Genomic DNA, 14,971 nt, shown 5'->3' with positions numbered 1-14,971 from the left:
CCATTTTAGTCCTTTGTCCAAACTGACAGAGCATATGCTTGATAGTGATTTTAATCCTGCATGAACTATAAACTGGCTCTGGTCATGCAGTGCTTGTAACAAAAGTGGATAGAGCCTTCCTAAATCTTTGTTCACGAAGCCTAGCCACGATGATGGTCATGTAGTTAAAAGCACAGAGAAACATATTAACACAGTATGTATTATTTTATACAGTATAAAGAATGCTTAAAATAAACATTGGACAACTATAGCAAATATTCAAGAGTAATCAATAAAATGATGCATGAACAATCAGATTCATTGTTTCTCAACAAGTAGTTCCAATGGAGAAATTACTGTTTGGAAAAGCTACTCTGATAGCACTTCACTACTAGATTCACCAAGTTGAAGAACATGCATTCTGTGGATTTGCCCACAGATGCCATTCTTTCATCATGGCTAGGCTTCCCAAACGAAGCCATTCTTTACCATCAGCTAAACCCACTTGGTTACTTTGGTGTAAAACCAATGACATTTAAACAACTTCTGCAGAGATACTACCATGTGCAATAGTGGAAACTGAGAGTAACATATGGCCCTTTCTCTCCTTTTCAATCTCTCGTAGCATCACAGAATAAATCTATTCTAGTTAAAACTAAGATGTAAGAAATTTCTGTTTAACTCTAGTAAATCCTGTTTATTTTCCATTGTGCCTAAGACTATCCTTTCAGACTGCTCTTGGAAATCTCTTCCCTGGAAGCTTTAACCAGCCCCTTAAAAATACTCTTTCAAGAGTTTTAAATTTCTACAAATCCTTCAGCATTTATCACACTCTTTACTCCTTTTCAGAAACATGCTAAACATTTTTACTTGTGTAGTGCTCAGTGAAATAAAATGTTATTCATACATCAATCTGTCACTGTCTTTTTGACTGATTTCTGTGCTGATTATTGCTTATAGTTCTCTCAGTGCAATAGCAGCTGTTAATTTTAATGGCACATCCACTTTTCTTTCTTACTCATTAAATAATATCTGTGAAATATCTCATGAGATTTATATTATTCTGCATTATAGATAAGGTGATTATATAAAAAATTCTGAGACCTTGCTGTTGACTTTCCCAGTTTTATTCTTCTTTCCCTATTTCTAATATTAATAGTTTTACATATTTTCAGAGAATCATATTTAATGAACATAGGGTTTATTTCAGATCATGTACATGAAATAAAAACTTAGATTAAAAATTTAAATAACAGTTTAACCATTAAATAGTGCTTAAAAGAGCATAGAAATTTAAGGAATATCTCTGCAAATTTTACCTATCTTCCTTAGTTTTACACTGTGTTTCTCACTGATGTGTTTATAATCAGGTTCAATTTGACTTTATAAATACATTTTAGAATTCATGTTCTATAACCAAATTGACAAATTTCCACTCTTCCATTGACTGTGCAGCTGCATATGTAAATTAAAATCCAAGGTGCCATTGTATAGAATATTTCCCTCTACCTTCAAATTGTAGAATAAGAAACTTGAAGAGCAGTTTCATTTGAACATGTAAATTAGGGATTTTTTAATAAGAGGTATTCCCCCTCATGAAATGTGTCTAAATGCTTATGGGAGAAGGTAGGTTACTCTATAGTACTTTTATTGAAGTTACAGAGCAAATAATTAAATAGTTTTTATCCCTGCTTTTTCCTGTTGAAATACACAGTTAGAAAGAAAGAAGTCCTGTCTTTGGTTTTGCATGTATTTAGATATGATGTGTATAATGAAATTTAATTTTTAGAATTTAATTACGTTCTGAGACATGCATAAAGAGTACTGGAAATATGCAAAGTGAATTACAGGGAAATTAGGAAGCAGAATTATTATATAAAATATCTCCAGATATTTTTCTAACCACTTTCACTATGACAGGCTTTTTCTGTATTGAGTGGCCTGGTCTCATTTCTTAGCACAGATGGATTTTTAGACACTGTGCCTAAACTCAGAAAAAAACTGACCTACAAGTTCTAAGCAGTGTGTCCACGGTCATCCACTGGAAGTGTAGAAGATAGCAATTCTCATTCCTATATTATTTTAGCTTTGGGGAAAAATAACAACTACAGGCACAGCAACAATATAACATTGAAATAATTAATAATAACAGTAATTATAAACAGTGCATTCAAGCTTTAGATGAGAAACTCCTTTCCATAAATATGTTTGATATTCTTCAAGTAACTCAGTGAATGAGTGAATGTCTGCCTGATGAACAGCAAACATGCCTCTGCAGAATTCCAAAAACACTACAACACAAATGATGAATCTCAACACTAAAATCCATGCCATCAGCACCCAAGCTATCCATAGAAACTTTGAAAGTTAGAAATTTTGGCATGATTAATGAAGCTATGAGCCATGACTTTGTGAAAGACAAATTATGGACATGATAGAGCAGATGTAAATTAGAATTGATTCAATGAGGAACAGCAAGAGCTGTCATGAGCATGTGCTGGCAAAGGCCACAGTTTAGACAAAGTAATATTTTACTAAAAGGCCAAAGACAAAAAAAATAAAAATCTTTCAATAATCACTGTCAAGTAAAAGTAAACCAAGCCAAATCTAAAACCCATATCTAAACCCCTTCAATAAAGTATTTCTTATATTGGTAATAGTCACATAGGAAGCAATTACCTCTGTTCTGAAATTTCCTTTCAGACATTCAAATCAGTTCTGACTTACAACCTGCTTTCCCCTACTACAGGCTAAACTGTTTCTTAATATTTACAGATTCCAGAGCATCTGAATGAAGACAAGCACTAAGCATGGAAACTCTGACTGCATATATTACCTCCACAATATGTCAGAATCAGACTCAGATTGCAAGTAAGAAGATCCAAACACTAAGCAAGTAGGGCAAAATAAGCGCTACTTCCTTACATCCTTATATAAAATCAATTTTCCTCTCACATGTAGTTCTATCTTAGTTTTTGGTTGCTTTGGTTTACACAAATCTTTATCTGAGGAGAAATAATTTTTAAGGTCTGTCCAGGTTCATATACAGACATCTCTGTGTAAAAATGCTGAAAAGATGAACTGCAGACGATGTACCGAGTCACTCAGAAAAAGTCCCTGTTAACAAAAGTGATACTCCTTTGTTATTAAATTTCTTACAGCCAACAAAACCAACACAGGAATTCCTTACAGGGCAAAAGAAAGCAGTTGTCCTACTAATTCAGACATTGCTACAACGCATTGAGCTTCCATCCATTCTCCGACTTTCACAGTACTCAGTGGCTGAGTGTTTACATAGTCTTTCCTTTATACAGGCTTTCCTTCCAGATTTGTGTCTATGATATTCTTCCTGGGATGGTTTCTTGCTACTATCAAGAAAAGTGCTACCTAGTTCGCTACTGCACCATGACAAGCTGCATTCACACATTTTCTAATGGCATCCTTCAAAAACATGCAAATCTACCAACAGGTATTACCAAAAGTCATAAAACTTGATTTTCTTCAATAATTTTTAAGGCTACAAGCATGAACACCATTTTAAATAACAGCTACAGCCCTTCTGGATAAACCTGCTCCTGCTGCTGTCCTCTGGAAGCTGCAGTGGAATCTCTGCCTCCCCTGACAGAGACCCCTTCAGCCACCCTTGTGATACCACCTTGATTAAAAATAACAATTAAAAATAAATAAACAAATAAATAAATAAAACCAAAACAAAGCCCATCTTCCCTCCACCCTCCTTTTTTGTACTAGTTGTTCTTGGTTTCAGACAAAATATTTATGAGCTAATTGCCATTTCGAAGCTCCCCCTGCAGGTCAGAGCTGACCATTTGATGGGTTTGTGCTGTGGGAAGCCCTTGCACCACAGCTACTCCTGATGTGTTCATTATGTGCAGAAATATTAATCTGAGTTATCAGAAGTGTTGTTCTTTTTCAGTCCTCATACCTCACATTTCACTGCAGTGGGGACAGGAACACCTCAAAATCCCAAAGTAATTTTGTTTAAATAGAATAGTCTGTAGGTGTGTCAAAGAGTCCAGGTATTTTCTCAGACTACCAACTGAGAAGGGATATTGGAAGCACACAGAACTCATGTTTTCATATAACTCTCTTTTTTCTTTTTTTTTTTTTTTTTTAATGATTAGCTGTTTTTAAGCCACAGACATAGAAAAGTGTTCTTTATTATCATTTGGGAGGAATTGCAATATATTTACAGTGTCTGGCATTTAAAGTCAATAATGCATTGCCATTGTGGCATTGCTCTAATATTTTATCACCAAAATTATTTTTCTAGTAATGAAATTGTCTAATACATCAGTAAAATGCCATTATTGTGATGACATGTTTATCTTTAATATAGTAACCACTGGCATAAACAGATCCTAAGGGTCAAAGTTTACACAAAAATAATTGATCGAACAAGAAAGGTTCTTTTATATATATATATGTATTTCATGAAAATGAGTTTATATTGATTCATTTAACTAAAGCATTTGGAAGAGAACGATTTGTATGCAAGAGGATACTGCCTTCATAACAGGAGCAATAACGATTCAGATTTTAACAGCTGTGTGAAAATGTACGCTTGTATTAAAGCACATGAAACAAAATCTTTCAGTGGAGCAACTCCAGAAAGAAAAAAAAAAAAGAAATTGAAGGGAAATTACCAAACAGCTTGATGGCTTCCTATTAATTAAAGTTTTAGGAAATTATGTATTCTGAGGTACAATAGCTGAACTTTATGTGTATACATACATATATACATATACACAAATTTTGATAGAACAAAACTCTATGTACATGTGTGCAATTGTGTGTGTGTGTGACAATAGCATCCATATTTTAAAATTTATAAACCCTTCTATTTCATTTTTATGGTTGTCTGTTTTAGCTTTTAGGATGCAGTTTGTTAGATTGATTCTCAGGCCAGAAAATACCATTTTGCAAGGATTCAGCAATCTACTCAGTTTTCAAGAGACAAATATATCTTTCTTCCACATAAAATTTTTTAAACTTATCTTAACAGCACCAGAGACTAAGCAGAGAGTGATCAAGACAGGAAATGTGACAAGAGAATATCTAGTAGGTAACCAAAGGTCTCTCGGGGAACAGACGAAAAAAAGTTATGTCTTTCTAAGTTATAACTGCTTTAAAAGTATACGTAGACCGTCTCTTGTTTTATCATCCAACATTCCATTTTATGTCTTCCAAATATACTGGTAAGGTTAGGAAGGATAAAAACTAATTAGGTGAGGCATTTTTCATATCAATTACATTTACATACCCTGACTGATGTAGGACCTTGCAAAGTATGTAGCAGATCATACTGATAACACACATTTTTGGGTACCCATTGCCTGAGAATGGGAGATATTTAATAAAGGAAGTACCATTAAAAGAAGTTATCTCTATGATAATACAGACACATATACACTTATCTGGGTATGAACTAATCAGAAAATTCTGATGTCCCAAATGTTTAACCTTTCAAACACAAGAGTTGTTTTTTCCTTGCTCATGGTAAAAGTTTATGTTCTACTGTTAGCATGGGATAAAAAATATCCCCTCAATTTACAATTCAAGTTAAGTCTTGAAAGGCTATTTGTACAAATAAAGTCATAGTAGAAAGTAATGACCCTGAGAAGTCTATGTATTCTGTAGGCAGGCTCAGTCCAAAGAGAGAACTGTCTAACCTGGCCTTAAAGACATTCAGAGTCCAGTCTTCCCAGGTAATTCAGTGCTTCTGACCTTTATGGAGGTTAATAATATTAATGTCTTCACTGGGTGAAGGCTATTATTATGCCATCTCTAGACAAAAACAGTTTTAAGTTCAGTTTATTGAAAAAAAATTTCCACGTTTTTCTTGTTATGTCTTTATACCCTTGATCATTCTCACAGCTATCTCCAGTATCTTCTCCCATTCGCACACATCTTTCTTAATCACAATAACCTAAACTGACCATTGTACGCCAGCTAAAACCTTAATAATATTGGGAAGATTTGATGGATTATTCACATTTAATCTAAGTTAAACTGATATTTAAATATGTCAGAATGATATTTGTCTTTCTCACAGGGTATGACATTGGTAGTTTATGTTCAGTTTGTGATCTTTTCACTTAAGTTCCATATTAGAAAAACAGCTGCCTAACCCATTGTTCCCCATCATATGTTCATGGAATTGATAATTGCCAACTAATTCAAATACTTGCACTTGATCCTTTTTAATTCCATCCTTAAAAGATCATGGAAGAATGAAGCAGAATATTTTTTTATTTTTTTTTTAGAATTTTTTTGACAGCTTAGTTATCTAGTGGAAGATGAGATTCTGCAATATATTTACGCCTATAAAGGAATAATGTGGGTCACAACAATGTAAGGTATAAACACTAGGATAAAGCAATTGAGGCTATGGAACATAAATGTTACAGAAATAAAGAACAGATGTAAGTAGACAGCCTGTGCCACCCCAAATGCTATGTGTAAAACATATCAGGCATAAATACTTTTAATGTATTCAAGACAGAATTAAGAATTCAATGAATAATGTAAACATATAGTCAGGTTGTCATAAAAGTCTGAAAGTTATATACTTATATGATCTGCAAAAGATATAACCTGGGAAACAGCATGGAACAAATCTTCCCAAGGCAGAGGTGGCACATGGCAACAAATGAATAGGAGCTGAGAAGCCAGAAGGGACAGATCTAGGGCTCAAACTTCAACTGAAGGAAGCTTGCATTTCAGCTTTAACCATCGTATATGTACAAATGAAACTATGCCTTGGAGAACTGATTCTTTTCTTGCCTTTGCTTTACAGATGTCTTGGCTGATATCTGTAGGCTGGAGTTTGGCCATTGAACATGTAGTATTTGTTTACCAAATGAAACATAAAACTGGATATGTTCCTTCACTCCTGGGTTTGCACAGACTCAGTCTTCAAGAAAAACCACCAACAGCAACTTCAGCGTTCTTTAAAGTCTACCAGTCATAAAAGGATAACAGTCAGATATAAAGTAGAACTGCTTAAGCTTTATGTGTGATTAGGATGGTTTATTCTGGAAAATGAGTTCCAACACAAAATTTCCCTCCACGAAGGTGAGTCTCCTCTTGTCATTTAAACTCACATTCAGAATTTCCTAAGGGTGCATTGCACGTGTCTGTACTGGAGATGAGAACTGATTCCCCACCACCAGGGTGGTTAAAGTACTCTGGACAAAATTAGCTGCTGTGCATAAATCTGTTAAATTTTTGTTTGTTTGTTTCTTTTGGGTTTGTTTTTTTTTTCAGATGGTTTTATTTGGAGCAAAGCAGACTGGAAGACAGTTACTGAAGGTCCTTATTAATTCTTTTGTGAACTAGTTTTTGATATTTTACAAAATAAGGAAAATACCAGGCTGGAGTGTTCATTTAGTAGCCTTCAAGCACCATTCTTCCCTGCTGCACAGTGGTCAAGCTTCAATAGCAGCATAAGATTCCCAAAAACGTTGTAACACAGTTTTACTAAAAAAACAAGTTATGTTTTATCTTTGTCATTGATTGACCCCAGACAGTAATCATCACCCTGCCTCTCATCACCCTTTCCCATGGAATGGGGAGAAAACAGGAAGGTGACAAAACTTACAGTTCAAGAGAGCGGTGGATTAATAGGTGAAGCAAAACCTGAGTGTCCAAATAAAGAAGAAATGAATTTATTCGCTGCTTTCCATTGTCAGGCAGATGTTTAGCCCCTTTAGCAGGACCCCAGCATATGTAGATAAACATCAAAACCACAAACATCCCTGCTTAAGCTTTTGTTGCTGGGCATGGCATCACATGGTACGGAATATACTTTTGGTCAATTTGGGGCATTCCCAGCCTATTCACTGGGCACAACACAGAGTAAGAAACAGAGAAGACCTTGATGCTCTGCAAGAACTGTTCAGCAATACTAAAAACACTGGTGAGTTGTCAACAGTGTCTTTACAAAAGATAGCACCAGTGTAGATGATGCAAAAAAAGTTAACCCCATTCTAGCTGGAGACAGTACAATTCACCACAAAAATGCATATAAAATAGATGAGGAATAAACATACATCTAAAATTTGTCTTTTTATGCAAGTTTAGAAGCAAGACTGACTTTTCAGTATGACAAGGGGTCTTCAGTTGTTAAATATTGTCAGAGAATCAGCTCAAGAAAAACATTTCTGAAAAAAAGATTGTAAAGTCCATCTCAAACTCCCTTTAATTTTAACTGCATGCCTGACAGTCAAAATAACCTTATTACTCAGTGAAAGGCCCACAGTAACTTTTTTTTTTAATTGATGTAGCAAATAATCTTCAGAAGTGCACAGCTCATTCAAGTGGGGGTTGACTTTAGTACTTATGTTTTTGATCTGCAGACTCCAATATATTTACCTAATGGACCTAACTACTTTCAGTGATGTTACAGGTGGCACAATAGTTAGTTATGTAATTACATATATCCTGTAGATGGCAAGAAAGAATACTAATTGTATCAGCTCATTAAATCTGTTTTAAAATAGGCGACACCAGATATTCTGAAAGAAAAGATATGTTGTAGCTATCTTTTCTATGGTCCTTTCTATTGCCATAATTACTCAGGGACCAAAGAAAACACTGACGAAATTTATATCACCTAAGATAGGTCAATGAAAATTAATAGCTTTTACACTGCTGTTCTCAGCTGAACACAGAAGTTAAAAAAAAAAATTGCACAGAAGTAAAAAAAAAAGATGAAAAAATGCAACTTTTTTATAAAGTTCCACATATGATTCTAATCGTGTTGTCTAAATATCTATATAATGTAATATCTGTAACTGAAAACTTATAATTTAGATTAAAAATTAATTTTAAAAAAGGAGACATACTAACCTCAAAAAAGCTTATCAAAAGTAATAAAAGGACAGTACTATGAAGAAAAACTGATCCTAGATAGGTTCAGAAATTTTGAAGGCTGCTGTAAGAAGGCAAATTAATTGCAGTTAATCAAAACAGTAAGCTTTAATAGCCTTTATATTAAAACATAACCTTATTGCAGCTATGCCCTTTCAGCTGCCTGTGACCATATTCTAATTTGTGCTGTTTCATACATTTTTGTGACTATGGAGCAAATAGAGTGTGTTACATCTCAACTGGACTTTATCTACATTTGTTAGATACAAAGCATGTTTTTAGATAGAATTCTGCAATTCACCTGGTCAAATTCAAAACTCATATCATACAAATGTTACAGATGTTACAATTTATAATGCTGCCTGTCCAATCCGAGGTTCTCCCACCCTCTGGCTTTTGCCCTGATCCACCCTCGGTCCTGCCCCTTGGGAATTGGAGCTGGAGTCTTGGAGACCCTTTCTTCATCATTCTTCATCTTCTTCAGGGTACAGGGGGCACATAGTCACACAGTCCTTGACTGTACTCTGTGGCTTAGGCCAAAGTACAAGTGTTCTCTAAACAGAATAGGCCTACCTTAACAAGAGACTAAACATTTTCTAGTGGAATTCAAGGGATAATTGGTATGGGGAGCATGGAATGGGATAATAGGGTTGGGGAATCGGGGTAAGAGGGTTGTAGTTACTATGCTAAGGGTAAGGGAATAAGTGCTGCTGCTTCTAAATCTACTTCTGCTATATAACTACTTATAAAACTTATAAAAGTTAGAAAAATCAAAAAAAACAAGTGGACCTTAAGGCATCAGCTACAAGTGGCAATGTCACTCAAACTCAAAGAAATAATAAATATTCACCCATATACTCTAATAGAATGCCTTTCTCTGATAAAAAACTAAGCTAAACAAAAGCAGATGGTTTTAAAGTGATCTACATTTTTGCAATTGCTGTGTTTCTGATTCTTGTTAATTTTTCCATTTTTTCACACCTCAATTGTATTATCGTGCCAAATACCACAAGGAACTTGATTACTTTCTGAAAGGGTCCAAAAAGTTATTCATCCTTCTCAAGTTTAGCCATGGAAAAAAATATCTCCACTAAGACAATCCTTTCCATCCTAATAATGAAGCCTTAAATAGACAAGAGGAAATGTTATGTAGAAGTGATGTCTCTCTCTGTTGATCTAGTATCCAACAAACAGTATAGAAAAGACACCTGAATTTTAGAAGGCTAAAATTAGATCACAAGTGCATAAGAAAATTCAGAGTGGAGAACACATCAGCAGGTTTCTAGTCAAACCCTCTGTTCAAAGGGCAGCCTGCTCCACTGCTTGGCTGTCCCCGTGGTGAAGAAGCCTCTCCTCATACGCAGCCTGCACTAGCCTTGTTTCAGCTTATCTTCTTTGTCTCTTGTCTTCCCACTACACATCCCTGTGAAAAGCCTGGCAAGTCTCCCATATAATGTTGCTGTAGGCTCTGGGAGTCTGTGCTTAGGTTCCCCTAAACTTGTCTTTTTCCCCAGGCTGAACAAGCCCAGCTCTCTTAGCTTTCCCTCAGAGGACAACTGCTTTAGACCAAATCATCCTGGTGATCTCTGCTGAACTTGTTCCAGTTTATTGATTTCTTTCTGGTATTGGGAAGGTGGGGTAGGAAGGGGTTGAAATAGGGCCATCTAGCATTTTCCAAGTCTGGGCTGCCATTCAGAAAGACAGTGGACAGGCTGATAGAATGAGTAAATGGGAGACTAATGAAATTCAGTGAGGACAAGTGGAAGATCCTGCACTGAATTGGGGCAATCCCCAACGTAAATACTGTCTGGGTGATGAATTCATTGACAACATCCCTGCAGAGGACTTGGGGATACTGGTGGAGGAGAAAATGGATGTGAGCTGGAAATAAGTGCTTACAGCCAAGAAAACCAACCCTATCCTGGGCTGCATCAAAAGCAGTGTGGCCATCAGGTTAAGGGAGGTGATTCTTCCCCTCTACTCTACTCTCATAAGATCCTATCTGTAGTACTGCATTCAACTCTGGGGTCTCCAGCACAAGAAAGACATGGGTCCAGAGGAGGGTCACAGAAATGATCAGAGGGCTGGAACTTATTTCTGCTGAATAAAGATGGAGAGTTGGTGTTGTTTAGCCTGAGGAAGAGAAAACTTTGGGGAAACCTTATTGTGGCTCTTCAATTCATAAAGGAGGGTTTAAACAATAATAGAGACTTTTTGCCAGGGTCTGTAGTGAAAGAACAAGAGACAATGGTTTTAAACTGAAAAAAGGTAGATTTAAATTAGACTTTTTTGATGGTGGTGGTGAGACACTGGAACGGGTTGCCCCGAGGCAATTGTGAATGTCCTGTCATTGGAAGTTGTCCTGGTTTCAGTTACAGTAGAGTTAATTTTCTTTTTAGTAGCTGGCACAGTGCTGTGTTTTGGATTTAGTATGATTCTAGTGTTGATAACACACTCATGTTTTAGAGTTATTAATAGTGTTTACTCTAAATCAAGGACTTTTCAGTGTCCCATGCTCTGCCATTGAGCAGGTGTGCATGAAGCTGTGAGGGAGCATAGCTGAGACAGCTGCCCTGAACTGTCCAAGCTGATATTGCATTCCAGTGAACCTCGTGCTCAGTCTATAAACAGGGGGAAGTTGGTCAGAGGGGCCTGATTGTTTTTTGAGTGTGAGCTGGGCATCAGTCAGTGTGGTGAGCAATTGTACTGCATATCACTTGTTTCTCTTGGCTTTTATTTCTCACTCCCTCTCTTTTTCATCATCATCAGTAGTAGTTTTAGTAGGAGTATCATTAATATTTTTATCAATTGTTTGTATTATTAGTATTACTATTATATTTTATATCAATTATTAAACTGTTCTTATCTCAATCCATGAGTTTGACATTTTTTTTTCTGATTCTCCTCCTCATTCTCCACAGGGCTACCTGGTACTGAGTTGCTGAGTAGGTTTAAACCATGACAGAAGTGCTGATGGTCAAGCTGGATGGGGCTTTGTGAAAGGTGCATATGGCAGAGTGACGGGAACTAGATCATCTTCGAAGGTCCCTTCCAACACAAACTGTTCTATGATTGTAAAAAAAACATTTTCCCCAGTATCATCTATCAGTTTCCAAAAAAGTCTGCAAAATCTAGGTAACACTACCAGATATTATTTTGACCATGCATTATGTGAAGAAGTTTCTTTTTCTCTTTGTTTTGAATATGCAATCTGATGATTTTATTTGATACTTTCTTTTTCTTAATAGAGACAGCTGTTGTCTGTTGACCTTAATAGCAGGATATTAAAAACTTCTGTCATATTCCTTGCTGCTCTCTATTTGTCTCTTTTCCAGACTAGTGGTCCTGACCATATCTCAACACTTCTCATGAAAACTAATCCATACTTTTGATCACCTATGAGGTCTCTTTGTTCTCAACTTCTACTAAATGCCTTTTGAACTGGGATTCCCAGAGCTGCGTTGGATATTTGAGGTTCATTTGCACTGTGAATTAATAGTTTGAGATAATTATGTCTTATTCCTCCTTTGGCATTTAGCCTGCTTAGTTTCTCACCTGCAACCAAAGGCACCAACATATTTTGAAACTCCTGTCTTGAAGTACCTTACTATCTATCAAACTTAGATTATGAAATATCAAAGCTGATTTTTAAAATGGAATGAAAAATACTGGACGATTCTAAAAATGTTTCCTTACTGTGTCTAGATATCAGAAATATTAACTAGCTTGTTTGTGGAAATTCATGCCCAGAGCATTAGGGGCTCTCCATTTACAGTGTACTATAAGGAATCAACTTTCTAAAAAGGCACTCAGTGTGTCCAGGTGTGAAGAATTTCTCTCCACATTCAGAGTACAGTCAAAAACTTCATGCAGAGGAATCCACAATAATACACACAGGGAGTTAATGAGAAATAACATTTGTACTGTTAAAAAACACTTTACTGAGCATTTGCCTCCTGGCTTTGGCAGCCCCTTTGATACCTGAGCAATATAGTAGACAAAGAATAACAGCTCTTGCTCATTCTAAACAGAATATCTGAGAAGCCACTGTGATTGCAGGTGTCTTCTTCTGACTGTGGTTTTTTCGCAGACTATTTCTGGTAACTTCATGACTTTTTTGGCAAGTTCTTGACTCCTTACAGAACTTTTTGACAAACCCAACATGAGGCTTTATGTGCCTTTAAATATATAGGTTTCCTTGATGAAAAGCATTTGTGGACCTAAGCTTTGTATTTAGATGCAAGAATTGACACTGGTCTAGTTCTCCTCTTAATAATTTATGTGAAAGAAAGCTTTGTTATCAAATATGGAATATAAATTTCATACTTATTTTTCCCCTTAAAAAATTGTGGTTGTGCCAAAAAGGAAGATATTAACTGGAATGACTGACAATTATTCTTTAATAATTTATTGAAAGCATTTCTTAAAATACTTAAAATATTTCATAGGCAAGCTTAGGCAGACATATTTTAGGAACTGTAAGTTAATAAGTGAACAAAAATCCTGTGCTAATTTTGGCTGGTGTAGGGTTAATTTTCTTCACTTCATACTTTCAGTAGATAGCATGTATCTGTGTTCCAGATTTGTTGAAAACATTGTTAATAACATAGAGATGTTTTTGTTATGGCTGAGTAGGGCTTGCACAGCATCCAAGTCTTTTCTACTCCCTATTCTGTCACACTGGCAAGGGGGCTGGGAGTGCATGGGAAGTTGGGAGGAGACACAGCCAGGACAGCTGATCCCAACTGACCGAAGTAATACCTCATACCATATGATGCTCAGCATTTAAAGCTGGGGTAAGAAAGAGGAAGGGGAAGGACATCTGGAGTGATGGTGTTTGTCATCCCAAATCACCATTAGGCATGATGGAGCTCTGCTTTCCTGGGAATAGCTGAACACCTGCCTGCCCATGAGAAGTAGTGAATGAATTCCTCATTTTGCTTTGCTTGTGTGCGTGATTTTTGCTTTACCTGTTAAATATCCTTTGTCTCAACCCATGAGTTTTCTAACTTTTACCCTTCCAGTTGTCTCCCTGATCCTGCTAGCAGGGAAGTGAGTAAGCAGTTTTGTGTGCTTTGTTGCTGACTGGGATTGCTTGCTATAGGGTTACACAGGTAACAGGTCTTAGAGTTCTAGGCCTCTTTTCATACATAAACACATTGTCTTAAAATTTTATTATTTTTATCTAGTTAATAATGTGCTTTTCTTGACAATTTTCTCCCTGAAATTTTAAAAGCATTCGGGATCTCATTTTGTATGTCAACAAATGCTTCCTGAATGACACTGAATGCCATTACCAGGGGAGATTCCATTGTCACTGCTGGGATCAGTCAACAGCCTAAATCTGTGTCCTCTCTCAATTGGGACACCTATTGTGTAAGAACCATATTCTGTGAACATTGAATACTTTTTTGGGGGATTAGAGCTTGTCTGTGCATTGCTTTGAATATGTTTTTGCAGTCAGGTGCTATCACCAGCAACCCTCAAACTTTAACCTGCACAATTTTCTATTAATAAAGGGTATTATTCTGCAAACTGTTAGTGTGAGTCTTCCATGAGTGCCAGCAGTGGGTAACATACTTGAATAAAGCAGAAGACGTACTGAGGGATGTCCCTTATGCTGTTGACCTGAAAAAGGCAGTTGAACCACCCTCTGATCCAGCAGGACTGTTCAGTGAAGGGTCCCCATAACAGGACACTGATAGACTGGCTGGACACAAGGTTCCCAGCTTTCCTGTGGCACTGACAGACAAATGAAACATTAAGGGTTGAAGAAATCTCCCCTTTTCACATGACACCGTCCATGGGGTTCCTTTCTGTCCTATTTCTTCTTAGATTCTTAGAGGCCTTCTTTAGCATCGCTACATCCTGTAGATGCATTAAAATGCATGAACAGTCTTTGAGGAAAAAAGTAGTGAATATTTCAAAAAGGGGAACTAAAAGCTTAAATTAATAAGCTGAATAGACATTGTCAATGAAATAAAATCTGGGGGGAAAAAGAATTACATTATTCTACTGGTAAGACTTGAACTGGAATTCCTTTTGGTAGTGATACCACCTCATAGTTTTATATGAAATAACTTATTTCATTCTTTGTGAT

The sequence above is a fragment of the Pseudopipra pipra genome, chromosome 3 (assembly GCF_036250125.1).
Source record: "Pseudopipra pipra isolate bDixPip1 chromosome 3, bDixPip1.hap1, whole genome shotgun sequence".
In the NCBI taxonomy this organism is placed as follows: Eukaryota; Metazoa; Chordata; class Aves; order Passeriformes; family Pipridae; genus Pseudopipra; species Pseudopipra pipra.
The sequence above is the reverse complement of the archived record's forward strand: the minus strand, read 5'-3'. Positions refer to the sequence as shown.